The sequence below is a fragment of the Toxotes jaculatrix genome, chromosome 20, assembly GCF_017976425.1.
Source record: "Toxotes jaculatrix isolate fToxJac2 chromosome 20, fToxJac2.pri, whole genome shotgun sequence".
Taxonomy (NCBI): Eukaryota; Metazoa; Chordata; class Actinopteri; family Toxotidae; genus Toxotes; species Toxotes jaculatrix.
In genome coordinates this window covers 4,759,679-4,785,521 of record NC_054413.1, presented here as the reverse complement: position 1 = coordinate 4,785,521, position 25,843 = coordinate 4,759,679, and positions in this window count along the sequence as shown.

The window sequence follows — 25,843 nt, the reverse complement described above, 5'->3', positions numbered from 1 at the left end:
GATGCTCTAGTCCCTGCATCATGAATAATGCAGAGGGTGCAGCGAACAGGTTCTCAGCGCAAGCTTCAAAGTTTATCGGCCTCCCCGTCTCCCTGGGAGAGAGACTACAGCGCTGTGGGGAGATTAGACCGACACTGAGCAGGGACCTGGTCAAACTCAATTAAATACAACCAGGATAATTCCATCCTCTCATTGTGCCATTTGGTTTTATTAGAAAAAGAAACCCGGGATGCTCACACCTTGAAATGACAATAGAAAGGGAAAACAGCCAGTGAATTATTTAGCAGGGGAGTTGACTGTGTGCTCAGTTGCTTCATTTAAAAATATGTAAATTAGTGGATGGCTGAAGACATGATCGATGAATATTTTCATTAATTATGTCAGACAAACACTGTAAGATCAGCAGAGAGAGAAGGAATCCCTCACAATGGATTCAAACTTTTCATCCTTGGACTCTTTTTAAACACAATGGTGGTTACTGAGTTGCTCAGAAGTGGTGTTAAACCTTTGCTGATGAGTTGTAATAGTCCCATTGATAGATGATTTATTAGTCACCCTGATTTGAATGTATAATTCACTTTAAAAACCACCTAACACCTACAGTAAATCTTGCAATTTGTTTAAATATGCATCTTTCCATCCAGATTCCAGAGTCTTTTGAGATCTAATTAGCCCTGCAGCCCCTCCTGATGGCACATGTAGGCCTACAGTAACACCCCCCTCCACAGAGGCTGCTGTAGCATGTAACTATTTTCCTTGTCTACATGATAAACAAACACTTATGCCACCCACATATTCAGTTCTATATCAAGCCAGGCTTGGCTAATGATGATAAACCTACATAAAAGTACAAAGTGTTGCTAATTAGGCCTATGTCGATTATGGCTCATTAATGCTGATGTTGCCCTGACATGTTTTTGCCAATCATCACTGGAGAGGGCTTCGGTGCATCATTTTCTAATTACTTTAATTCATCACTGTAGTGATGCTCTAAATGGTCACATGTTTATGAGAATCTGGGAGAAAAAAATGACCAGATATGAATGAAAACCGGAGCGGTTGCTCACTGTTATTGTATTTTGTATGAGACTTTGCACCAAAAGATTTTCTTTCAACTTTCCAAGGAAAAGAAATTTGATGATGTAATAAGATTGCATTTTCTTCCAGAGTGAGATGTCAAAGTTCGTTTTTTCAGAGAACTCAGAGATAAAGAGAAAATGAATGAAAGTAAAATAAAATTTGATTTTTTAGGATCAGATACAAAGTAAAAGTTAATAGTTACTTGACCAAAAATAGTAAACTGGAAATAGTACAATGCATCATTGTACTATATATTAATGGTACATGAAGCCATTGAATTTGCAGATGTGTAAAACCTTGTTTCTAACATGAGTGAATTTCAAATGAAAATTGTATTGTTCTCACAATTGTGTTGTTGTTTCTGACCTTTCTGAGAAGAGCACAGCAGCAGCCTCTGAAAGCTAATCAGGTTGCTAAACTTGATGATTACATTTCAGGGTTTTTTTTAACATCCTTTTTACAATCCTTTTTGTAACTCTCTCCAATTTCGTTTGGATGTTGCTGCATCAATGATAGATTCATTTTGAGTTATTTTCCAGTTATTATCCTAAATTTCTCTTCTTTTACACCCTATTGCCCTAATCTTGCCACTTTGACCTACTTTTCCACTCCTTGCATTTCCCAGGCGCTCAAGGAGCAAGCTGTTGCACTCCCACTCACACGCATACCTCTCAAGAGAATTATTTATATTGCCCAGGTCTGGGACCAGTCTAATTTGGGTAGAACTATAGAGTACACAAACCTCTGGTCTGACATTTCTCTTGCTGAAGGCAGGCGAACTGTGAACGCTGCTGAGAGAGACAGAGAATAAAACATGGTGCTGCAGCGGCCTTTGATCTTCCTTTCCCTCCTTTTCTCTTTTTCAAAGGGCCAGTGAGGAGTCGTCCAGCTGATGCCGCAGCAGGGGCCCCATTTCTCTGCCACCAACAGGCACCCCAGAATGGACGAACAGACGATTATTTATTTTTATTTTTGTCCTGTGTGAGAGCAAGAAAATGGAGACAGTCTTCCTGGAGTTTTGTTTCATGCTGGGTAATTGCAGAAATAAATATTCACCTACACGCATAAATAGCCAAGGACTTAGTCCCCGGTTGGCTTAGAGCTAAGCTTATATTTCAACTCATTTCTCAGCCACAGTTCTAGATAGAAGAGCATATTATGCTTGAGGTGAATGTCTGAAACCCCAGCAGAAAGATATACCTAAAGCACATTTTTATGTCTCCGTGCCGGCCATAGCCAAGGCCGGAGGCACTGTGTTTTCGGGATGTCAGTTCATCTGTACCGGATTCTTCCATGCACGGTATCTCATGAATGCTTTGAGGTCTCCATGTCAAACTTGACTTTTCTTGGCCGATATTGAAGGCATACAATACTATGACGTTTTTTTATGACATTTTGAGGCCATACTAACGTATGACTTTTTTTGGCTGATTTTGAAGCTATTTTGAAGCTACATAGTATAGTAAGGCTTTTTTTTTTTAAATAAAAAAAATAACAGTATAGTAAGTCATACTTTATTATGGCCTCAAAATGTCATAAAAAACGTAATAGTATAGTAAGGCGTCAAAATCGGCCAAAAAAAGTCAAAAAATTTTTTGACCTCAAAATGTCATAAAAAACGTCATAGTATAGTAAAGCGTCAAAATCGGCCAAAAAAGGTCAAAACATTTTTTGACCTCAAAATGTCATAAAAAACGTCATAGTATAGTATGCCGTTTTTTTTCGGGCAAAAAAAGTCACAATTTTTTTCGACCTCAAAATATCATAAAAAACGTCATAGTATAGTAAGGTAACAAAATCGGCCAAAAAAAAGTCAAAATTTTTTTCGACCTCAAAATGTCATAAAAAACGTCATAGTATAGTGTGGCGTTTTTTTCGGCCAAAAAAAGTCAAAACTTTTTTCGCCCTCAAAATGTCATAAAAAACGTCATAGTATAGTAAGGTAACAAAATCGGCCAAAAAAAGTCAAAATTTTTTTCGACCTCAAAATGTCATAAAAAACGTCATAGTATAGTATGGCGTTTTTTTCGGCCAAAAAATTTCAAAATTTTTTTCGACCTCAAAATGTCATAAAAAACGTCATAGTATAGTATGGCGTTTTTTTCGGGCAAAAAAAGTCAAAATTTTTTTCGACCTCAAAATGTCATAAAAAACGTCATAGTATAGTATGGCGTTTTTTTCGGACAAAAAATTTCAAAATTTTTTTCGACCTCAAAATGTCATAAAAAAGGTCATAGTATAGTACGGCGTTTTTTTCGGGAAAAAAAAGTCAAATTTTTTTCGACCTCAAAATGTCATAAAAAACGTCATAGTATAGTATGGCGTTTTTTTCGGGCAAAAAAAGTCACAATTTTTTTCGACCTCAAAATGTCATAAAAAACGTCATAGTATAGTATGGCGTTTTTTTCGGCCAAAAAAAGTCAAAATTTTTTTCGACCTCAAAATGTCATAAAAAACGTCATAGTATAGTATGGCGTTTTTTTCGGCCAAAAAAAGTCACAATTTTTTTCGACCTCAAAATGTCATAAAAAACGTCATAGTATAGTATGGCGTTTTTTTCGGACAAAAACAGTCAAAATTTTTTTCGACCTCAAAATGTCATAAAAAACGTCATAGTATAGTATGGCGTTTTTTTCGGCCAAAAAAAGTCTAAATTTTTTTCGACCTCAAAATGTCATAAAAAAGTCATAGTATAGTATGCCGTTTTTTTCGGCCAAAAACAGTCACAATTTTTTGTGACATCAAAATGTCATAAAAAACGTCATAGTATAGTATGGCGTTTTTTTCGGGCAAAAAAAGTCAAAATTTTTTTCGACCTCAAAATGTCATAAAAAACGTCATAGTATATTATGGCGTTTTTTTCGGGCAAATAAAGTCAAAATTTTTTTCGACCTCAAAATGTCATAAAAAACGTCATAGTATAGTATGGCGTTTTTTTCGGCCAAAAACAGTCACAATTTTTTTCGACCTCAAAATGTCATAAAAAACGTCATAGTATAGTATGGCGTTTTTTTCGGCCAAAAAATTTCAAAATTTTTTTCGACCTCAAAATGTCATAAAAAACGTCATAGTATAGTATGGCGTTTTTTTCGGCCAAAAAAAGTCTACATTTTTTTCGACCTCAAAATGTCATAAAAAACGTCATAGTATAGTATGGCGTTTTTTTCGGGCAAAAAAAGTCTAAATTTTTTTCGACCTCAAAATGTCATAAAAAACGTCATAGTATAGTATGGCGTTTTTTTCGGCCAAAAAAAGTCAAAAATTTTTTCGACCTCAAAATGTCATAAAAAACGTCATAGTATAGTATGGCGTTTTTTTCGGCCAAAAACAGTCACAATTTTTTTCGACCTCAAAATGTCATAAAAAACGTCATAGTATAGTATGGCGTTTTTTTCGGCCAAAAAAAGTCACAATTTTTTTCGACCTCAAAATGTCATAAAAAACGTCATAGTATAGTATGGCGTTTTTTTCGGGCAAAAAATTTCAAAATTTTTTTCGACCTCAAAATGTCATAAAAAAGGTCATAGTATAGTATGGCGTTTTTTTCGGGCAAAAAATTTCAAAATTTTTTTCGACCTCAAAATGTCATAAAAAACGTCATAGTATAGTATGGCGTTTTTTTCGGCCAAAAAAAGTCAAAATTTTTTTCGACCTCAAAATGTCATAAAAAACGTCATAGTATAGTATGGCGTTTTTTTCGGCCAAAAAAAGTCACAATTTTTTTCGACCTCAAAATGTCATAAAAAACGTCATAGTATAGTATGGCGTTTTTTTCGGGCAAAAAATTTCAAAATTTTTTTCGACCTCAAAATGTCATAAAAAAGGTCATAGTATAGTATGGCGTTTTTTTCGGGCAAAAAATTTCAAAATTTTTTTCGACCTCAAAATGTCATAAAAAACGTCATAGTATAGTATGGCGTTTTTTTCGGCCAAAAAAAGTCAAAATTTTTTTCGACCTCAAAATGTCATAAAAAACGTCATAGTATAGTATGGCGTTTTTTTCGGCCAAAAAAAGTCTAAATTTTTTTCGACCTCAAAATGTCATAAAAAACGTCATAGTATAGTATGGCGTTTTTTTCGGGCAAAAAATTTCAAAATTTTTTTCGACCTCAAAATGTCATAAAAAACGTCATAGTATAGTATGGCGTTTTTTTCGGGCAAAAAAAGTCAAAATTTTTTTCGACCTCAAAATGTCATAAAAAAAAAGTCAAATTTTTTTTCGACCTCAAAATGTCATAAAAAACGTCATAGTATAGTATGGCGTTTTTTTCGGGAAAAAAAAGTCAAAATTTTTTTCGACCTCAAAATGTCATAAAAAACGTCATAGTATAGTATGGCGTTTTTTTCGGCCAAAAAAAGTCAAAATTTTTTTCGACCTCAAAATGTCATAAAAAACGTCATAGTATAGTATGGCGTTTTTTTCGGCCAAAAACAGTCAAAATTTTTTTCGACCTCAAAATGTCATAAAAAACGTCATAGTATAGTATGGCGTTTTTTTCGGCCAAAAAAAGTCAACATTTTTTTCGACCTCAAAATGTCATAAAAAATGTCATAGTATAGTATGGCGTTTTTTTCGGCCAAAAAAAGTCAAAATTTTTTTCGACCTCAAAATGTCATAAAAAACGTCATAGTATAGTATGGCGTTTTTTTCGGCCAAAAAAAGTCTAAATTTTTTTCGACCTCAAAATGTCATAAAAAACGTCATAGTATAGTATGGCGTTTTTTTCGGGCAAAAAATTTCAAAATTTTTTTCGACCTCAAAATGTCATAAAAAACGTCATAGTATAGTATGGCGTTTTTTTCGGCCAAAAAAAGTCAAAATTTTTTTCGACCTCAAAATGTCATAAAAAAAAAGTCAAATTTTTTTTCGACCTCAAAATGTCATAAAAAACGTCATAGTATAGTATGGCGTTTTTTTCGGGAAAAAAAAGTCAAAATTTTTTTCGACCTCAAAATGTCATAAAAAACGTCATAGTATAGTATGGCGTTTTTTTCGGCCAAAAAAAGTCAAAATTTTTTTCGACCTCAAAATGTCATAAAAAACGTCATAGTATAGTATGGCGTTTTTTTCGGCCAAAAAAAGTCAACATTTTTTTCGACCTCAAAATGTCATAAAAAATGTCATAGTATAGTATGGCGTTTTTTTCGGCCAAAAACAGTCACAATTTTTTTCGACCTCAAAATGTCATAAAAAACGTCATAGTATAGTATGGCGTTTTTTTCGGCCAAAAAATTTCAAAATTTTTTTCGACCTCAAAATGTCATAAAAAACGTCATAGTATAGTATGGCGTTTTTTTCGGCCAAAAAAAGTCTACATTTTTTTCGACCTCAAAATGTCATAAAAAACGTCATAGTATAGTATGGCGTTTTTTTCGGGCAAAAAAAGTCTAAATTTTTTTCGACCTCAAAATGTCATAAAAAACGTCATAGTATAGTATGGCGTTTTTTTCGGGGAAAGAAAGTCAAAATTTTTTTCGACCTCAAAATGTCATAAAAAACGTCATAGTATAGTATGGCGTTTTTTTCGGGAAAAAAAAGTCAAATTTTTTTTCGACCTCAAAATGTCATAAAAAACATCATAGTATAGTATGGCGTTTTTTTCGGCCAAAAATTTTCAAAATTTTTTTCGACCTCAAAATGTCATAAAAAACGTCATAGTATAGTATGGCGTTTTTTTCGGGGAAAGAAAGTCAAAATTTTTTTCGACCTCAAAATGTCATAAAAAACGTCATAGTATAGTATGGCGTTTTTTTCGGCCAAAAAAAGTCACAATTTTTTTCGACCTCAAAATGTCATAAAAAACGTCATAGTATAGTATGCCGTTTTTTTCGGCCAAAAACAGTCACAATTTTTTTCGACCTCAAAATGTCATAAAAAACGTCATAGTATAGTATGGCGTTTTTTTCGGGCAAAAAAAGTCACAATTTTTTTCGACCTCAAAATGTCATAAAAAACGTCATAGTATAGTATGGCGTTTTTTTCGGCCAAAAAAAGTCTACATTTTTTTCGACCTCAAAATGTCATAAAAAACGTCATAGTATAGTATGGCGTTTTTTTCGGGCAAAAAAAGTCAACGTTTTTTTCGACCTCAAAATGTCATAAAAAACGTCATAGTATAGTATGGCGTTTTTTTAGGCCAAAAAAAGTCAAAATTTTTTTCGACCTCAAAATGTCATAAAAAACGTCATAGTATAGTATGGCGTTTTTTTCGGGCAAAAAATTTCAAAATTTTTTTCGACCTCAAAATGTCATAAAAAACGTCATAGTATAGTATGGCCTTTTTTTCGGCCAAAAAAAGTCACAATTTTTTTCGACCTCAAAATGTCATAAAAAACATCATAGTATAGTATGCCGTTTTTTTCGGACAAAAAAAGTCTAAATTTTTTTCGACCTCAAAATGTCATAAAAAACGTCATAGTATAGTATGGCGTTTTTTTCGGCCAAAAACAGTCACAATTTTTTTCGACCTCAAAATGTCATAAAAAACGTCATAGTATAGTATGGCGTTTTTTTTCGGCCAAAAACAGTCACAATTTTTTTCGACCTCAAAATGTCATAAAAAACGTCATAGTATAGTATGGCGTTTTTTTCGGCCAAAAACAGTCACAATTTTTTTCGACCTCAAAATGTCATAAAAAACGTCATAGTATAGTATGGCGTTTTTTTCGGACAAAAAAAGTCTAAATTTTTTTCGACCTCAAAATGTCATAAAAAACGTCATAGTATAGTATGGCGTTTTTTTCGGCCAAAAAAAGTCAAAATTTTTTTCGACCTCAAAATGTCATAAAAAACGTCATAGTATAGTATGGCGTTTTTTTCGGCCAAAAAATTTCAAAATTTTTTTCGACCTCAAAATGTCATAAAAAACGTCATAGTATAGTATGGCGTTTTTTTCGGGCAAAAAAAGTCACAATTTTTTTCGACCTCAAAATGTCATAAAAAACGTCATAGTATAGTATGGCGTTTTTTTCGGACAAAAAAAGTCTAAATTTTTTTCGACCTCAAAATGTCATAAAAAACGTCATAGTATAGTATGGCGTTTTTTTCGGCCAAAAAAAGTCAAAATTTTTTTCGACCTCAAAATGTCATAAAAAACGTCATAGTATAGTATGGCGTTTTTTTCGGCCAAAAAAAGTCAAAATTTTTTTCGACCTCAAAATGTCATAAAAAACGTCATAGTATAGTATGGCGTTTTTATCGGCCAAAAAATGTCAAAATTTTTTTCGACCTCAAAATGTCATAAAAAACGTCATAGTATAGTATGGCGTTTTTTTAGGCCAAAAAAAGTCAACATTTTTTTCGACCTCAAAATGTCATAAAAAACGTCATAGTATAGTATGGCGTTATTTTCGGACAAAAAATGTCAAAATTTTTTTCGACCTCAAAATGTCATAAAAAAGGTCATAGTATAGTATGGCGTTTTTTTCGGCCAAAAAAAGTCAAAATTTTTTTCGACCTCAAAATGTCATAAAAAACGTCATAGTATAGTATGGCGTTTTTTTCGGCCAAAAACAGTCAAAATTTTTTTCGACCTCAAAATGTCATAAAAAACGTCATAGTATAGTATGGCGTTTTTTTCGGACAAAAAATTTAAAAATTTTTTTCGACCTCAAAATGTCATAAAAAAGGTCATAGTATAGTATGGCGTTTTTTTCGGGCAAAAAAAGGCACAATTTTTTTCGACCTCAAAATGTCATAAAAAACGTCATAGTATAGTATGGCGTTTTTTTCGGCCAAAAAAAGTCAAAATTTTTTTCGACCTCAAAATGTCATAAAAAACGTCATAGTATAGTATGCCGTTTTTTTCGGCCAAAAAATTTCAAAATTTTTTTCGACCTCAAAATGTCATAAAAAACGTCATAGTATAGTATGGCGTTTTTTTCGGACAAAAAATTTCAAAATTTTTTTCGACCTCAAAATGTCATAAAAAACGTCATAGTATAGTATGGCGTTTTTTTCGGGCAAAAAAAGTCAACATTTTTTTCGACCTCAAAATGTCATAAAAAACGTCATAGTATAGTATGGCGTTTTTTTAGGCCAAAAAAAGTCAAAATTTTTTTGCACCTCAAAATATCATAAAAAACGTCATAGTATAGTATGGCGTTTTTTTCGGGGAAAGAAAGTCAAAAATTTTTTCGACCTCAAAATGTCATAAAAAACGTCATAGTATAGTATGGCGTTTTTTTCTGGCAAAAAAAGTCTAAATTTTTTTCGACCTCAAAATGTCATAAAAAACGTCATAGTATAGTATGGCGTTTTTTTCGGCCAAATAATTTCAAAATTTTTTTCGACCTCAAAATGTCATAAAAAACGTCATAGTATAGTATGGCGTTTTTTTCGGCCAAAAAATTTCAAAAATTTTTTCGACCTCAAAATGTCATAAAAAACGTCATAGTATAGTATGGCGTTTTTTTCGGGCAAAAAAAGTCACAATTTTTTTCGACCTCAAAATGTCATAAAAAACGTCATAGTATAGTATGGCGTTTTTTTCGGGCAAAAAAAGTCAATTTTTTTCGACCTCAAAATGTCATAAAAAACGTCATAGTATAGTATGGCGTTTTTTTTCGGGCAAAAAAAGTCAACATTTTTTTCGACCTCAAAATGTCATAAAAAACGTCATAGTATAGTATGGCGTCATTTTCGGGCAAAAAATTTCAAAAATTTTTTCGACCTCAAAATGTCATAAAAAACGTCATAGTATAGTATGGCGTTTTTTTCGGGCAAAAAATTTCAAAATTTTTTTCGACCTCAAAATGTAAAAAAAAACGTCATAGTATAGTATGGCGTTTTTTTCGGGCAAAAATTTTCAAAAATTTTTTTCGACCTCAAAATGTCATAAAAAACGTCATAGTATAGTATGGCGTTTTTTTCGGGGAAAGAAAGTCAAAATTTTTTTCGACCTCAAAATGTCATAAAAAACGTCATAGTATAGTATGGCGTTTTTTTCGGGCAAAAAAAGTCAAAATTTTTTTCGACCTCAAAATGTCATAAAAAACGTCATAGTATAGTATGGCGTTTTTTTCAGCCAAAAAATTTCAAAATTTTTTTCGACCTCAAAATGTCATAAAAAACGTCATAGTATAGTATGGCGTTTTTTTCAGCCAAAAAAAGTCACAATTTTTTTCGACCTCAAAATGTCATAAAAAACGTCATAGTATAGTATGGCGTTTTTTTCAGCCAAAAAATTTCAAAATTTTTTTCGACCTCAAAATGTCATAAAAAACGTCATAGTATAGTATGGCGTTTTTTTCGGGCAAAAAAAGTCACAATTTTTTTCGACCTCAAAATGTCATAAAAAACGTCATAGTATAGTATGGCGTTTTTTTCGGCCAAAAAAAGTCAAATTTTTTTTCGACCTCAAAATGTCATAAAAAACGTCATAGTATAGTATGGCGTTTTTTTCGGCCAAAAATTTTCAAAAATTTTTTTCGACCTCAAAATGTCATAAAAAACGTCATAGTATAGTATGGCGTTTTTTTCGGGGAAAGAAAGTCAAAATTTTTTTCGACCTCAAAATGTCATAAAAAACGTCATAGTATAGTATGGCGTTTTTTTCGGGCAAAAAAAGTCAAAATTTTTTTCGACCTCAAAATGTCATAAAAAACGTCATAGTATAGTATGGCGTTTTTTTCGGGCAAAAAATTTCAAAATTTTTTTCGACCTCAAAATGTCATAAAAAACGTCATAGTATAGTATGGCGTTTTTTTCGGCCAAAAACAGTCACAATTTTTTTCGACCTCAAAATGTCATAAAAAACGTCATAGTATAGTATGCCGTTTTTTTCGGCCAAAAACAGTCACAATTTTTTTCGACCTCAAAATGTCATAAAAAACGTCATAGTATAGTATGGCGTTTTTTTCGGACAAAAAAAGTCTAAATTTTTTTCGACCTCAAAATGTCATAAAAAACGTCATAGTATAGTATGGCGTTTTTTTCGGGCAAAAAAAGTCAAAATTTTTTTCGACCTCAAAATGTCATAAAAAACGTCATAGTATAGTATGGCGTTTTTTTCGGCCAAAAAATTTCAAAATTTTTTTCGACCTCAAAATGTCATAAAAAACGTCATAGTATAGTATGGCGTTTTTTTCGGGCAAAAAAAGTCACAATTTTTTTCGACCTCAAAATGTCATAAAAAACGTCATAGTATAGTATGGCGTTTTTTTCGGACAAAAAAAGTCACAATTTTTTTCGACCTCAAAATGTCATAAAAAACGTCATAGTATAGTATGGCGTTTTTTTCGGACAAAAAATTTCAAAATTTTTTTCGACCTCAAAATGTCATAAAAAACGTCATAGTATAGTATGGCGTTTTTTTCGGGCAAAAAAAGTCAACATTTTTTTCGACCTCAAAATGTCATAAAAAACGTCATAGTATAGTATGGCGTTTTTTTAGGCCAAAAATTTTCAAAATTTTTTTCGACCTCAAAATATCATAAAAAACGTCATAGTATAGTATGGCGTTTTTTTCGGGAAAAAAAAGTCAAATTTTTTTTCGACCTCAAAATGTCATAAAAAACGTCATAGTATAGTATGGCGTTTTTTTCGGGCAAAAAAAGTCAAATTTTTTTTCGACCTCAAAATGTCATAAAAAACGTCATAGTATAGTATGGCGTTTTTTTCGGCCAAAAATTTTCAAAATTTTTTTCGACCTCAAAATGTCATAAAAAACGTCATAGTATAGTATGGCGTTTTTTTCGGGGAAAGAAAGTCAAAATTTTTTTCGACCTCAAAATGTCATAAAAAACGTCATAGTATAGTATGGCGTTTTTTTCGGGCAAAAAAAGTCAAAATTTTTTTCGACCTCAAAATGTCATAAAAAACGTCATAGTATAGTATGGCGTTTTTTTCGGCCAAAAAATTTCAAAATTTTTTTCGACCTCAAAATGTCATAAAAAACGTCATAGTATAGTATGGCGTTTTTTTTCGGCCAAAAAATTTCAAAAATTTTTTCGACCTCAAAATGTCATAAAAAACGTCATAGTATAGTATGGCGTTTTTTTCGGGCAAAAAAAGTCACAATTTTTTTCGACCTCAAAATGTCATAAAAAACGTCATAGTATAGTATGGCGTTTTTTTCGGGCAAAAAAAGTCACAATTTTTTTCGACCTCAAAATGTCATAAAAAACGTCATAGTATAGTATGGCGTTTTTTTCGGGCAAAAAAAGTCAACATTTTTTTCGACCTCAAAATGTCATAAAAAACGTCATAGTATAGTATGGCGTCATTTTCGGACAAAAAATTTCAAAAATTTTTTCGACCTCAAAATGTCATAAAAAACGTCATAGTATAGTATGGCGTTTTTTTCGGGCAAAAAATTTCAAAATTTTTTTCGACCTCAAAATGTAAAAAAAAAACGTCATAGTATAGTATGGCGTTTTTTTCGGGCAAAAATTTTCAAAAATTTTTTTCGACCTCAAAATGTCATAAAAAACGTCATAGTATAGTATGGCGTTTTTTTCGGGGAAAGAAAGTCAAAATTTTTTTCGACCTCAAAATGTCATAAAAAACGTCATAGTATAGTATGGCGTTTTTTTCGGGCAAAAAAAGTCAAAATTTTTTTCGACCTCAAAATGTCATAAAAAACGTCATAGTATAGTATGGCGTTTTTTTCGGGGAAAGAAAGTCAAAATTTTTTTCGACCTCAAAATGTCATAAAAAACGTCATAGTATAGTATGGCGTTTTTTTCGGCCAAAAAAAGTCAAAATTTTTTTCGACCTCAAAATGTCATAAAAAACGTCATAGTATAGTATGGCGTTTTTTTCGGACAAAAAATTTAAAAATTTTTTTCGACCTCAAAATGTCATAAAAAAGGTCATAGTATAGTATGGCGTTTTTTTCTGGCAAAAAAAGTCAATTTTTTTCGACCTCAAAATGTCATAAAAAACGTCATAGTATAGTATGGCGTTTTTTTTCGGCCAAAAAAAGTCAAAATTTTTTTCGACCTCAAAATGTCATAAAAAACGTCATAGTATAGTATGGCGTTTTTTTCGGGCAAAAAAAGTCACAATTTTTTTCGACCTCAAAATGTCATAAAAAACGTCATAGTATAGTATGGCGTTTTTTTCGGGCAAAAAAAGTCAACATTTTTTTCGACCTCAAAATGTCATAAAAAACGTCATAGTATAGTATGGCGTTTTTTTCGGGCAAAAAAAGTCAACATTTTTTTCGACCTCAAAATGTCATAAAAAACGTCATAGTATAGTATGGCGTCATTTTCGGACAAAAAATTTCAAAAATTTTTTCGACCTCAAAATGTCATAAAAAACGTCATAGTATAGTATGGCGTTTTTTTCGGCCAAAAAAAGTCACAATTTTTTTCGACCTCAAAATGTCATAAAAAACGTCATAGTATAGTATGGCGTTTTTTTCGGACAAAAAATTTAAAAATTTTTTTCGACCTCAAAATGTCATAAAAAAGGTCATAGTATAGTATGGCGTTTTTTTCGGGCAAAAAAAGTCACAATTTTTTTCGACCTCAAAATGTCATAAAAAACGTCATAGTATAGTATGGCGTTTTTTTCGGCCAAAAAAAGTCAAAATTTTTTTCGACCTCAAAATGTCATAAAAAACGTCATAGTATAGTATGGCGTTTTTTTCGGACAAAAAATTTAAAAATTTTTTTCGACCTCAAAATGTCATAAAAAAGGTCATAGTATAGTATGGCGTTTTTTTCGGGCAAAAAAAGTCACAATTTTTTTCGACCTCAAAATGTCATAAAAAACGTCATAGTATAGTATGGCGTTTTTTTCGGCCAAAAAAAGTCAAAATTTTTTTCGACCTCAAAATGTCATAAAAAACGTCATAGTATAGTATGGCGTTTTTTTCGGCCAAAAACAGTCACAATTTTTTTCGACCTCAAAATGTCATAAAAAACGTCATAGTATAGTATGGCGTTTTTTTCGGCCAAAAACAGTCACAATTTTTTTCGACCTCAAAATGTCATAAAAAACGTCATAGTATAGTATGGCGTTTTTTTCGGACAAAAAAAGTCTAAATTTTTTTCGACCTCAAAATGTCATAAAAAACGTCATAGTATAGTATGGCGTTTTTTTCGGCCAAAAAAAGTCAAAATTTTTTTCGACCTCAAAATGTCATAAAAAACGTCATAGTATAGTATGGCGTTTTTTTCGGCCAAAAAAAGTCAAAATTTTTTTCGACCTCAAAATGTCATAAAAAACGTCATAGTATAGTATGGCGTTTTTATCGGCCAAAAAATTTCAAAATTTTTTTCGACCTCAAAATGTCATAAAAAACGTCATAGTATAGTATGGCGTTTTTTTCGGGCAAAAAAAGTCAACATTTTTTTCGACCTCAAAATGTCATAAAAAACGTCATAGTATAGTATGGCGTTATTTTCGGACAAAAAATGTCAAAATTTTTTTCGACCTCAAAATGTCATAAAAAATGTCATAGTATAGTATGGCGTTTTTTTCGGCCAAAAACAGTCACAATTTTTTTCGACCTCAAAATGTCATAAAAAACGTCATAGTATAGTATGGCGTTTTTTTCGGCCAAAAAAAGTCAAAATTTTTTTCGACCTCAAAATGTCATAAAAAACGTCATAGTATAGTATGGCGTTTTTTTCGGCCAAAAACAGTCAAAATTTTTTTCGACCTCAAAATGTCATAAAAAACGTCATAGTATAGTATGGCGTTTTTTTCGGGCAAAAAAAGTCAAAATTTTTTTCGACCTCAAAATGTCATAAAAAACGTCATAGTATAGTATGGCGTTTTTTTCGGCCAAAAAAAGTCAAAATTTTTTTCGACCTCAAAATGTCATAAAAAACGTCATAGTATAGTATGGCGTTTTTTTCGGACAAAAAATTTCAAAATTTTTTTCGACCTCAAAATGTCATAAAAAAGGTCATAGTATAGTATGGCGTTTTTTTCGGGCAAAAAAAGTCAATTTTTTTCGACCTCAAAATGTCATAAAAAACGTCATAGTATAGTATGGCGTTTTTTTCGGCCAAAAAAAGTCAAAATTTTTTTCGACCTCAAAATGTCATAAAAAACGTCATAGTATAGTATGGCGTTTTTTTCGGGCAAAAAAAGTCACAATTTTTTTCGACCTCAAAATGTCATAAAAAACGTCATAGTATAGTATGGCGTTTTTTTCGGGCAAAAAAAGTCAACATTTTTTTCGACCTCAAAATGTCATAAAAAACGTCATAGTATAGTATGGCGTTTTTTTCGGGCAAAAAAAGTCAACATTTTTTTCGACCTCAAAATGTCATAAAAAACGTCATAGTATAGTATGGCGTCATTTTCGGACAAAAAATTTCAAAAATTTTTTCGACCTCAAAATGTCATAAAAAACGTCATAGTATAGTATGGCGTTTTTTTCGGCCAAAAAAAGTCAAAATTTTTTTCGACCTCAAAATGTCATAAAAAACGTCATAGTATAGTATGGCGTTTTTTTCGGACAAAAAATTTCAAAATTTTTTTCGACCTCAAAATGTCATAAAAAAGGTCATAGTATAGTATGGCGTTTTTTTCGGGCAAAAAAAGTCACAATTTTTTTCGACCTCAAAATGTCATAAAAAACGTCATAGTATAGTATGGCGTTTTTTTCGGCCAAAAAAAGTCAAAATTTTTTTCGACCTCAAAATGTCATAAAAAACGTCATAGTATAGTATGCCGTTTTTTTCGGCCAAAAAAATTCAAAATTTTTTTCGACCTCAAAATGTCATAAAAAACGTCATAGTATAGTATGGCGTTTTTTTCGGACAAAAAATTTCAAAATTTTTTTCGACCTCAAAATGTCATAAAAAACGTCATAGTATAGTATGGCGTTTTTTTTCGGGCAAAAAAAGTCAACATTTTTTTCGACCTCAAAATGTCATAAAAAACGTCATAGTATAGTATGGCGTTTTTTTAGGCCAAAAAAAGTCAAAATTTTTTTGCACCTCAAAATATCATAAAAAACGTCATAGTATAGTATGGCGTTTTTTTCGGGAAAAAAAAGTCACATTTTTTTTCGACCTCAAAATGTCATAAAAAACGTCATAGTATAGTATGGCGTTTTTTTCGGCCAAAAATTTTCAAAAATTTTTTTCGACCTCAAAATGTCATAAAAAACGTCATAGTATAGTATGGCGTTTTTTTCGGGGAAAGAAAGTCAAAATTTTTTTCGACCTCAAAATGTCATAAAAAACGTCATAGTATAGTATGGCGTTTTTTTCGGGCAAAAAATTTCAAAATTTTTTTCGACCTCAAAATGTCATAAAAAACGTCATAGTATAGTATGCCGTTTTTTTCGGACAAAAAAAGTCTAAATTTTTTTCGACCTCAAAATGTCATAAAAAACGTCATAGTATAGTATGGCGTTTTTTTCGGCCAAAAACAGTCACAATTTTTTTCGACCTCAAAATGTCATAAAAAACGTCATAGTATAGTATGGTGTTTTTTTCGGCCAAAAACAATCACAATTTTTTTCGACCTCAAAATGTCATAAAAAACGTCATAGTATAGTATGGCGTTTTTTTCGGCCAAAAACAGTCACAATTTTTTTCGACCTCAAAATGTCATAAAAAACGTCATAGTATAGTATGGCGTTTTTTTCGGACAAAAAAAGTCAAAATTTTTTTCGACCTCAAAATGTCATAAAAAACGTCATAGTATAGTATGGCGTTTTTTTCGGCCAAAAAAAGTCAAAATTTTTTTCGACCTCAAAATGTCATAAAAAACGTCATAGTATAGTATGGCGTTTTTTTCGGCCAAAAAATTTCAAAATTTTTTTCGACCTCAAAATGTCATAAAAAACGTCATAGTATAGTATGGCGTTTTTTTCGGGCAAAAAAAGTCACAATTTTTTTCGACCTCAAAATGTCATAAAAAACGTCATAGTATAGTATGGCGTTTTTTTCGGACAAAAAAAGTCTAAATTTTTTTCGACCTCAAAATGTCATAAAAAACGTCATAGTATAGTATGGCGTTTTTTTTCGGCCAAAAAAAGTCAAAATTTTTTTCGACCTCAAAATGTCATAAAAAACGTCATAGTATAGTATGGCGTTTTTTTCGGCCAAAAAAAGTCAAAATTTTTTTCGACCTCAAAATGTCATAAAAAACGTCATAGTATAGTATGGCGTTTTTATCGGCCAAAAAATTTCAAAATTTTTTTCGACCTCAAAATGTCATAAAAAACGTCATAGTATAGTATGGCGTTTTTTTCGGGCAAAAAAAGTCAACATTTTTTTCGACCTCAAAATGTCATAAAAAACGTCATAGTATAGTATGGCGTTATTTTCGGACAAAAAATGTCAAAATTTTTTTCGACCTCAAAATGTCATAAAAAACGTCATAGTATAGTATGGCGTTTTTTTCGGACAAAAAATTTAAAAATTTTTTTCGACCTCAAAATGTCATAAAAAAGGTCATAGTATAGTATGGCGTTTTTTTCGGGCAAAAAAAGTCACAATTTTTTTCGACCTCAAAATGTCATAAAAAACGTCATAGTATAGTATGGCGTTTTTTTCGGCCAAAAAAATTCAAAATTTTTTTCGACCTCAAAATGTCATAAAAAACGTCATAGTATAGTATGGCGTTTTTTTCGGACAAAAAATTTCAAAAATTTTTTCGACCTCAAAATGTCATAAAAAACGTCATAGTATAGTATGGCGTTTTTTTCGGGCAAAAAAAGTCAACATTTTTTTCGACCTCAAAATGTCATAAAAAACGTCATAGTATAGTATGGCGTTTTTTTAGGCCAAAAAAAGTCAAAATTTTTTTGCACCTCAAAATATTATAAAAAACGTCATAGTATAGTATGGCGTTTTTTTCGGGAAAAAAAAGTCAAATTTTTTTTCGACCTCAAAATGTCATAAAAAACGTCATAGTATAGTATGGCGTTTTTTTCGGGCAAAAAAAGTCAAAATTTCTTTCGACCTCAAAATGTCATAAAAAACGTCATAGTATAGTATGGCGTTTTTTTCGGACAAAAAAAGTCTAAATTTTTTTCGACCTCAAAATGTCATAAAAAACGTCATAGTATAGTATGGCGTTTTTTTCGGCCAAAAAAAGTCAAAATTTTTTTCGACCTCAAAATGTCATAAAAAACGTCATAGTATAGTATGGCGTTTTTTTCGGCCAAAAAATTTCAAAATTTTTTTCGACCTCAAAATGTCATAAAAAACGTCATAGTATAGTATGGCGTTTTTTTCGGGCAAAAAAAGTCTAAATTTTTTTCGACCTCAAAATGTCATAAAAAACGTCATAGTATAGTATGGCGTTTTTTTCGGACAAAAAAAGTCACAATTTTTTTCGACCTCAAAATGTCATAAAAAACGTCATAGTATAGTATGGCGTTTTTTTCGGACAAAAAATTTCAAAATTTTTTTCGACCTCAAAATGTCATAAAAAACGTCATAGTATAGTATGGCGTTTTTTTCGGGCAAAAAAAGTCAACATTTTTTTCGACCTCAAAATGTCATAAAAAACGTCATAGTATAGTATGGCGTTTTTTTAGGCCAAAAATTTTCAAAATTTTTTTCGACCTCAAAATATCATAAAAAACGTCATAGTATAGTATGGCGTTTTTTTCGGGAAAAAAAAGTCAAATTTTTTTTCGACCTCAAAATGTCATAAAAAACGTCATAGTATAGTATGGCGTTTTTTTCGGGCAAAAAAAGTCAAAATTTTTTTCGACCTCAAAATGTCATAAAAAACGTCATAGTATAGTATGGCGTTTTTTTCGGCCAAAAATTTTCAAAATTTTTTTCGACCTCAAAATGTCATAAAAAACGTCATAGTATAGTATGGCGTTTTTTTCGGGGAAAGAAAGTCAAAATTTTTTTCGACCTCAAAATGTCATAAAAAACGTCATAGTATAGTATGGCGTTTTTTTCGGGCAAAAAAAGTCAAAATTTTTTTCGACCTCAAAATGTCATAAAAAACGTCATAGTATAGTATGGCGTTTTTTTCGGCCAAAAAATTTCAAAATTTTTTTCGACCTCAAAATGTCATAAAAAACGTCATAGTATAGTATGGCGTTTTTTTCGGCCAGAAAATTTCAAAAATTTTTTCGACCTCAAAATGTCATAAAAAACGTCATAGTATAGTATGGCGTTTTTTTCGGGCAAAAAAAGTCACAATTTTTTTCGACCTCAAAATGTCATAAAAAACGTCATAGTATAGTATGGCGTTTTTTTCGGGCAAAAAAAGTCACAATTTTTTTCGACCTCAAAATGTCATAAAAAACGTCATAGTATAGTATGGCGTTTTTTTCGGGCAAAAAAAGTCAACATTTTTTTCGACCTCAAAATGTCATAAAAAACGTCATAGTATAGTATGGCGTCATTTTCGGACAAAAAATTTCAAAAATTTTTTCGACCTCAAAATGTCATAAAAAACGTCATAGTATAGTATGGCGTTTTTTTCGGGCAAAAAATTTCAAAATTTTTTTCGACCTCAAAATGTAAAAAAAAAACGTCATAGTATAGTATGGCGTTTTTTTCGGGCAAAAATTTTCAAAAATTTTTTTCGACCTCAAAATGTCATAAAAAACGTCATAGTATAGTATGGCGTTTTTTTCGGGGAAAGAAAGTCAAAATTTTTTTCGACCTCAAAATGTCATAAAAAACGTCATAGTATAGTATGGCGTTTTTTTCGGGCAAAAAAAGTCAAAATTTTTTTCGACCTCAAAATGTCATAAAAAACGTCATAGTATAGTATGGCGTTTTTTTCGGCCAAAAAAAGTCAAAATTTTTTTCGACCTCAAAATGTCATAAAAAACGTCATAGTATAGTATGGCGTTTTTTTCGGCCAAAAAAAGTCAAAATTTTTTTCGACCTCAAAATGTCATAAAAAACGTCATAGTATAGTATGGCGTTTTTTTCGGCCAAAAAAAGTCAAAATTTTTTTCGACCTCAAAATGTCATAAAAAACGTCATAGTATAGTATGGCGTTTTTTTCGGGCAAAAAAAGTCACAATTTTTTTCGACCTCAAAATGTCATAAAAAACGTCATAGTATAGTATGGCGTTTTTTTCGGGCAAAAAAAGTCAACATTTTTTTCGACCTCAAAATGTCATAAAAAACGTCATAGTATAGTATGGCGTTTTTTTCGGGCAAAAAATTTCAAAATTTTTTTCGACCTCAAAATGTCATAAAAAACGTCATAGTATAGTATGGCGTTTTTTTCGGGCAAAAAAAGTCACAATTTTTTTCGACCTCAAAATGTCATAAAAAACGTCATAGTATAGTATGCCGTTTTTTTCGGACAAAAAAAGTCTAAATTTTTTTCGACCTCAAAATGTCATAAAAAACGTCATAGTATAGTATGGCGTTTTTTTCGGCCAAAAACAGTCACAATTTTTTTCGACCTCAAAATGTCATAAAAAACGTCATAGTATAGTATGGCGTTTTTTTCGGCCAAAAACAGTCACAATTTTTTTCGACCTCAAAATGTCATAAAAAACGTCATAGTATAGTATGGCGTTTTTTTCGGCCAAAAACAGTCACAATTTTTTTCGACCTCAAAATGTCATAAAAAACGTCATAGTATAGTATGGCGTTTTTTTCGGACAAAAAAAGTCTAAATTTTTTTCGACCTCAAAATGTCATAAAAAACGTCATAGTATAGTATGGCGTTTTTTTCGGACAAAAAAAGTCACAATTTTTTTCGACCTCAAAATGTCATAAAAAACGTCATAGTATAGTATGGCGTTTTTTTCGGACAAAAAATTTCAAAATTTTTTTCGACCTCAAAATGTCATAAAAAACGTCATAGTATAGTATGGCGTTTTTTTCGGGCAAAAAAAGTCAACATTTTTTTCGACCTCAAAATGTCATAAAAAACGTCATAGTATAGTATGGCGTTTTTTTAGGCCAAAAATTTTCAAAATTTTTTTCGACCTCAAAATATCATAAAAAACGTCATAGTATAGTATGGCGTTTTTTTCGGGAAAAAAAAGTCAAATTTTTTTTCGACCTCAAAATGTCATAAAAAACGTCATAGTATAGTATGGCGTTTTTTTCGGGCAAAAAAAGTCAAAATTTTTTTCGACCTCAAAATGTCATAAAAAACGTCATAGTATAGTATGGCTTTTTTTTCGGCCAAAAATTTTCAAAATTTTTTTCGACCTCAAAATGTCATAAAAAACGTCATAGTATAGTATGGCGTTTTTTTCGGGGAAAGAAAGTCAAAATTTTTTTCGACCTCAAAATGTCATAAAAAACGTCATAGTATAGTATGGCGTTTTTTTCGGGCAAAAAAAGTCAAAATTTTTTTCGACCTCAAAATGTCATAAAAAACGTCATAGTATAGTATGGCGTTTTTTTCGGCCAAAAAATTTCAAAATTTTTTTCGACCTCAAAATGTCATAAAAAACGTCATAGTATAGTATGGCGTTTTTTTCGGCCAAAAAATTTCAAAAATTTTTTCGACCTCAAAATGTCATAAAAAACGTCATAGTATAGTATGGCGTTTTTTTCGGGCAAAAAAAGTCACAATTTTTTTCGACCTCAAAATGTCATAAAAAACGTCATAGTATAGTATGGCGTTTTTTTCGGGCAAAAAAAGTCACAATTTTTTTCGACCTCAAAATGTCATAAAAAACGTCATAGTATAGTATGGCGTTTTTTTCGGGCAAAAAAAGTCAACATTTTTTTCGACCTCAAAATGTCATAAAAAACGTCATAGTATAGTATGGCGTCATTTTCGGACAAAAAATTTCAAAAATTTTTTCGACCTCAAAATGTCATAAAAAACGTCATAGTATAGTATGGCGTTTTTTTCGGGCAAAAAATTTCAAAATTTTTTTCGACCTCAAAATGTAAAAAAAAACGTCATAGTATAGTATGGCGTTTTTTTCGGGCAAAAATTTTCAAAAATTTTTTTCGACCTCAAAATGTCATAAAAAACGTCATAGTATAGTATGGCGTTTTTTTCGGGGAAAGAAAGTCAAAATTTTTTTCGACCTCAAAATGTCATAAAAAACGTCATAGTATAGTATGGCGTTTTTTTCGGGCAAAAAAAGTCAAAATTTTTTTCGACCTCAAAATGTCATAAAAAACGTCATAGTATAGTATGGCGTTTTTTTCGGCCAAAAAAAGTCAAAATTTTTTTCGACCTCAAAATGTCATAAAAAACGTCATAGTATAGTATGGCGTTTTTTTCGGCCAAAAAAAGTCAAAATTTTTTTCGACCTCAAAATGTCATAAAAAACGTCATAGTATAGTATGGCGTTTTTTTCGGCCAAAAAAAGTCAAAATTTTTTTCGACCTCAAAATGTCATAAAAAACGTCATAGTATAGTATGGCGTTTTTTTCGGGCAAAAAAAGTCACAATTTTTTTCGACCTCAAAATGTCATAAAAAACGTCATAGTATAGTATGGCGTTTTTTTCGGGCAAAAAAAGTCAACATTTTTTTCGACCTCAAAATGTCATAAAAAACGTCATAGTATAGTATGGCGTTTTTTTCGGGCAAAAAATTTCAAAATTTTTTTCGACCTCAAAATGTCATAAAAAACGTCATAGTATAGTATGGCGTTTTTTTCGGGCAAAAAAAGTCACAATTTTTTTCGACCTCAAAATGTCATAAAAAACGTCATAGTATAGTATGCCGTTTTTTTCGGACAAAAAAAGTCTAAATTTTTTTCGACCTCAAAATGTCATAAAAAACGTCATAGTATAGTATGGCGTTTTTTTCGGCCAAAAACAGTCACAATTTTTTTCGACCTCAAAATGTCATAAAAAACGTCATAGTATAGTATGGCGTTTTTTTCGGCCAAAAACAGTCACAATTTTTTTCGACCTCAAAATGTCATAAAAAACGTCATAGTATAGTATGGCGTTTTTTTCGGCCAAAAACAGTCACAATTTTTTTCGACCTCAAAATGTCATAAAAAACGTCATAGTATAGTATGGCGTTTTTTTCGGACAAAAAAAGTCTAAATTTTTTTCGACCTCAAAATGTCATAAAAAACGTCATAGTATAGTATGGCGTTTTTTTCGGACAAAAAAAGTCAAAATTTTTTTCGACCTCAAAATGTCATAAAAAACGTCATAGTATAGTATGGCGTTTTTTTCGGCCAAAAAATTTCAAAATTTTTTTCGACCTCAAAATGTCATAAAAAACGTCATAGTATAGTATGGCGTTTTTTTCGGGCAAAAAAAGTCACAATTTTTTTCGACCTCAAAATGTCATAAAAAACGTCATAGTATAGTATGGCGTTTTTTTCGGACAAAAAAAGTCTAAATTTTTTTCGACCTCAAAATGTCATAAAAAACGTCATAGTATAGTATGGCGTTTTTTTCGGCCAAAAAAAGTCAAAATTTTTTTCGACCTCAAAATGTCATAAAAAACGTCATAGTATAGTATGGCGTTTTTTTCGGCCAAAAAAAGTCAAAATTTTTTTCGACCTCAAAATGTCATAAAAAACGTCATAGTATAGTATGGCGTTTTTTTCGGGCAAAAAAAGTCAACATTTTTTTCGACCTCAAAATGTCATAAAAAACGTCATAGTATAGTATGGCGTTTTTTTCGGGCAAAAAAAGTCAAAATTTTTTTCGACCTCAAAATGTCATAAAAAACGTCATAGTATAGTATGCCGTTTTTTTCGGCCAAAAAAATTCAAAATTTTTTTCGACCTCAAAATGTCATAAAAAACATCATAGTATAGTATGGCGTTTTTTTCGGACAAAAAATTTCAAAATTTTTTTCGACCTCAAAATGTCATAAAAAACGTCATAGTATAGTATGGCGTTTTTTTCGGGCAAAAAAAGTCAACATTTTTTTCGACCTCAAAATGTCATAAAAAACGTCATAGTATAGTATGGCGTTTTTTTAGGCCAAAAATTTTCAAAATTTTTTTCGACCTCAAAATATCATAAAAAACGTCATAGTATAGTATGGCGTTTTTTTCGGGAAAAAAAAGTCAAATTTTTTTTCGACCTCAAAATGTCATAAAAAACGTCATAGTATAGTATGGCGTTTTTTTCGGGCAAAAAAAGTCAAAATTTTTTTCGACCTCAAAATGTCATAAAAAACGTCATAGTATAGTATGGCGTTTTTTTCGGGCAAAAAAAGTCAACATTTTTTTCGACCTCAAAATGTCATAAAAAACGTCATAGTATAGTATGGCGTTTTTTTCGGGCAAAAAAAGTCAACATTTTTTTCGACCTCAAAATGTCATAAAAAACGTCATAGTATAGTATGGCGTCATTTTCGGACAAAAAATTTCAAAAATTTTTTCGACCTCAAAATGTCATAAAAAACGTCATAGTATAGTATGGCGTTTTTTTCGGCCAAAAAAAGTCACAATTTTTTTCGACCTCAAAATGTCATAAAAAACGTCATAGTATAGTATGGCGTTTTTTTCGGACAAAAAATTTAAAAATTTTTTTCGACCTCAAAATGTCATAAAAAAGGTCATAGTATAGTATGGCGTTTTTTTCGGGCAAAAAAAGTCACAATTTTTTTCGACCTCAAAATGTCATAAAAAACGTCATAGTATAGTATGGCGTTTTTTTCGGCCAAAAAAAGTCAAAATTTTTTTCGACCTCAAAATGTCATAAAAAACGTCATAGTATAGTATGGCGTTTTTTTCGGACAAAAAATTTAAAAATTTTTTTCGACCTCAAAATGTCATAAAAAAGGTCATAGTATAGTATGGCGTTTTTTTCGGGCAAAAAAAGTCACAATTTTTTTCGACCTCAAAATGTCATAAAAAACGTCATAGTATAGTATGGCGTTTTTTTCGGGAAAAAAAAGTCACATTTTTTTTCGACCTCAAAATGTCATAAAAAACGTCATAGTATAGTATGGCGTTTTTTTCGGCCAAAAATTTTCAAAAATTTTTTTCGACCTCAAAATGTCATAAAAAACGTCATAGTATAGTATGGCGTTTTTTTCGGGGAAAGAAAGTCAAAATTTTTTTCGACCTCAAAATGTCATAAAAAACGTCATAGTATAGTATGGCGTTTTTTTCGGGCAAAAAATTTCAAAATTTTTTTCGACCTCAAAATGTCATAAAAAACGTCATAGTATAGTATGCCGTTTTTTTCGGACAAAAAAAGTCTAAATTTTTTTCGACCTCAAAATGTCATAAAAAACGTCATAGTATAGTATGGCGTTTTTTTCGGCCAAAAACAGTCACAATTTTTTTCGACCTCAAAATGTCATAAAAAACGTCATAGTATAGTATGGTGTTTTTTTCGGCCAAAAACAATCACAATTTTTTTCGACCTCAAAATGTCATAAAAAACGTCATAGTATAGTATGGCGTTTTTTTCGGCCAAAAACAGTCACAATTTTTTTCGACCTCAAAATGTCATAAAAAACGTCATAGTATAGTATGGCGTTTTTTTCGGACAAAAAAAGTCAAAATTTTTTTCGACCTCAAAATGTCATAAAAAACGTCATAGTATAGTATGGCGTTTTTTTCGGCCAAAAAAAGTCAAAATTTTTTTCGACCTCAAAATGTCATAAAAAACGTCATAGTATAGTATGGCGTTTTTTTCGGCCAAAAAATTTCAAAATTTTTTTCGACCTCAAAATGTCATAAAAAACGTCATAGTATAGTATGGCGTTTTTTTCGGGCAAAAAAAGTCACAATTTTTTTCGACCTCAAAATGTCATAAAAAACGTCATAGTATAGTATGGCGTTTTTTTCGGACAAAAAAAGTCTAAATTTTTTTCGACCTCAAAATGTCATAAAAAACGTCATAGTATAGTATGGCGTTTTTTTCGGCCAAAAAAAGTCAAAATTTTTTTCGACCTCAAAATGTCATAAAAAACGTCATAGTATAGTATGGCGTTTTTTT